Here is a 3,447-nt window from a genome sequence, read left to right as displayed (position 1 = left end):
GAATTGCGCAAAACTTGAGTTTCGCAAAAGCGGAATAGGGCAATTTTGCGCGAAATGACTTTTGCGAATGATTGCGCAAATTGTTGTTTTTTCGCGCAAAATTGATGCGCAAAGAAAGAAAAATATTGCGTTTCGTTCCGCAAAAATTGCGCAAAAGTTTTGCGAATGGAAACCCTAAACAAAAACTACAAAAAAAGAATAACAATGAAAAACAGCATCAAAGGCAACAATACCAACAACAAGAACAACAATAACAATAACAAAAACCAGAACAACAACAAGGTCAGAAACAAGGACAATTACATTAACAACAACATAGCACCAACAATTAAATTAAAACAATGAAAGCCATTGATAAAGGTGTTGGTTGGAGGGATACTTCAAGTTTGGAATACAACATGGCTTCACCAGAATATTTGATAAAAAGGTCAGTAAAGGAAATGTTAGATTTGCTATCAACGATTGAAACGTTAAAGCTTGGACAGGACCTTTCATATGAAACAGTTGATGGATTTCTATAGAAATGATATAAACCCTATTCTTGTTTTCCATTAAAGAAAAGATAATGGCAAGCAATCATGTACTATGGACGGTACACCAAATTAATTATTATCTTCTAGTAAGTTTAATGTGCAATATCAGATTGCAGTGTCGCATGTCATTAATGGGGTTAAAAGAGTATTGTGTACTTAAAGATATGAAGTTGCTGAAAATTGTCTTAAAACTTCAGAAGGAAATTCATTTTTGAAATTTAATTGTTGAACTCGGGAGAAGCACAGGAATGTTCTTAGCATGGTTTTAAGATTCTAAATTAATTTGCGTTGACTTTTATAGAAAAAAAACTTAGTTTACAGGCTAAGCTATACTAGTACACATATGTATATATTAAGCAGTAATCTTTGTTATGTGTCTGTTTGTAATAAATATCGTGTAACACTATATCTGTAAACCTGATCTACATTACATTATTAATCATCTACGTTTGTAAATAGCTACGCAAAACTTGTATTGCGATTAACCTAACCCAGGGGGACTGGAACTTAGCTACCTGGCTATGAGAAATAGCCTGAACAATGAAGTATTGCCAGAGTCGGCTTAAGGTGGGGGGGGGGGAGGGGGAAGCCCACCCCCTAGAAAATTAAGGGGACGTCCCCTTCCCTGGAAAACTGAGGGGAAACCTGTCCTTCCCCCCCTTGAAAATGAGTAGCGAAAGCCATTTAATTTAGATTTGCGAACTCTTGGTTTGCGAACAGGAAACGTCCTGAATCACTGTCTTGAAAGATAGAACTAGATTGGGAATTGATACAGATAAAGTTGTGTCCGGATTGACATTGATAGTAAAGTATTGTGGAACTGACTAGTTCTTATGCCTCGCTAATCATAGCGAGAGGGATTACTATTGATACAGATAAAGTTGTGTCCGGATTGACGTTGACAGCAAAGTGTTATTGAACAAACTAGTTCTTAGCCTCGCGAATCATAGCGAGAGGGATTGAGTATTGATACAGATAAAGTTGTGTCCGGATTGACATTGATAGCAAAGTGTTATTGAACAAACTAGTTCTTATGCCTCTTAAGATTAACGATAGGTATTGAGTTGTATCTGGATTGATGGGTATAAAAGGATTTATAGAAGTACATGTTTATATGTCCGATCATAACTCAGGAACACTTAAACAATTTGCCTCAAATTTTGATTGGGGAACCCGATAGAAACACGGGAATGTTTTTTACCCTGGTTTAAACGTTTTAAGTTCAGTAGGTTGGCTTTTAAATGGAAAACTTAGCTTTTTTAGCTGGGAATATATAAACTAAATTAAGAATAAATGCAAGACGTCTTTTATCTTTGAAATTTTTTGTAACATTTAGTCGTCAACCTGATTTAACATGTATGATTCTTTCAACCTCAAAGTTCTCTTGTCCTGGGATTTCCAAAATGTGGTCTGCCTTTTCTGTACCATTAATATTATCGGAGATATTAAAAATTTCCTTCAAATTTAAATTTTTTAAAATAAAACAAAAATATTTTGTTATTATTAACTCTAGAACGTTACTACTAAACTTAGGTTTACGAATAAATGCCTTTAATTAATTCTGAGATAAAAGACGACCTTCAAGTAGTCTTGCTACTGTCATGTTTCGCTGGACACCCTGTATGTCAAATTTCATAATCATTTATTGGGCTCTATCAGATTGAATTTTATTTTAATTAATATTTTTTTAGAAAGTTACCCAAGAATATCTCTCTCAAAAATCTTAGAGAATCCAGTTCCCATGTTTTTTTTTTCATTTTACATTTTACATTTACATTTTTATTTTTTTAATTTAAATGAAATACAACTTTCAGGGTCGGCTCAAGTTTGTGGGAAATTTTCAGGTAAAAATTTTAATTAATTGAAAATTAAAAATAATAGATAATTATTGGATATGTTTTAGAATGGTATAGCAGTCGGAGTTTGTTGGAAGATAATTCGGTAAGATATTTGTTTAGTAGCAAACTGTACTTCATGGAACTGAACTAAAATTTACTTCATGAAACTGAACTTTACTTAACTGAACTGAACTGAACTGAACTGAACTGAACTGAACTGAACTGAACTGAACTGAACTGAACTGAACTGAACTGAACTGAACTAACCTGAACTGAACATAACTGAACTGAACTTACCTGAACTGAACTAACCTGAACTGAACTGAACTGAACTGAACTTAACTGAACTGAACTAACCTGAACTGAAGTGAACTGAAGTGAACTGAGATGAACTGAACTGAACTGAATTGAACTGAACTGAACTGAACTGAATTGAACTGAACTGAACTGAACTGAATTGAACTGAACTGAACTGAACTGAACTGAACTGAACTGAACTTTACTTAACTGAACTGAACTGAACTGAACTGAACTGAACTGAACTGAACTGAACTGAACTAAACTGAACTAACCTGAACTGAACTAACCTGAACTGAACTGAACTGAACTGAACTTAACTGAATTGAACTGAACAGAACTGAACTGGGCTGAACTGAACTGAACTCAACTGAACTGAATTGAACTGAACTGAACTGAATTGAACTGAACTGAACTGAACTGAACTGAACTGAACCTAACTGAATGTAGGGGTGGTGGATGTGTGGTAGGACGGGTTGACCAGCACGGTGAGCTGACAGGATGCAGAATAGGTAAACCCTTAAGTAAATTTGAAATAAATCAAAACAAAATTGAATTCCACCCAATCAAAACACTATTAATTCGACGAGAAAAAAAAAACATGTAAAAACATGTCTGTAAAGCTTAAACCACAGATCCCTGTTTCCGAGAAATATTCCTCTCCACAACCATAACCTTAGAGAATTTATTCACAGTTGTTCAAGCCAGGACGGAGAGGTTAAGCAGATCATGTTCAAGCCAGGACGGAGAGGTTAAGCAGATCATGTTCAAGCCAGGAC

The 3,447-nt window shown here is 34.8% G+C and overlaps 1 protein-coding gene across 5 annotated transcripts in view; it reads left to right on the top strand.

The window, feature by feature from the left end:
• Positions 1-3,447, top strand: part of LOC111699286 (histone-lysine N-methyltransferase SETD7) — an 18,301-nt gene that overhangs the window by 4,933 nt on the left and 9,921 nt on the right. For 3 of the 5 annotated variants that reach the window (XM_023469914.1, XM_023469918.1, XM_023469917.1), the window contains exons 1-4: positions 344-427; positions 2,348-2,377; positions 2,437-2,474; positions 3,119-3,180. The exons of the other annotated variants lie outside the window; for them this stretch is intronic. The gene's annotated coding sequence lies outside the window, so the exon portion shown is untranslated. Of the gene's footprint in view, positions 1-343; positions 428-2,347; positions 2,378-2,436; positions 2,475-3,118; positions 3,181-3,447 lie in introns of those variants that run through there. 5 annotated transcript variants of the gene reach the window in all.

Source organism: Eurytemora carolleeae, unplaced genomic scaffold (genome assembly GCF_000591075.1).
Source record: "Eurytemora carolleeae unplaced genomic scaffold, Eaff_2.0 scaffold326, whole genome shotgun sequence".
NCBI lineage: Eukaryota > Metazoa > Arthropoda > Copepoda > Calanoida > Temoridae > Eurytemora > Eurytemora carolleeae.
The sequence above is the reverse complement of the archived record's forward strand: the minus strand, read 5'-3'. Positions and strand labels throughout refer to the sequence as shown.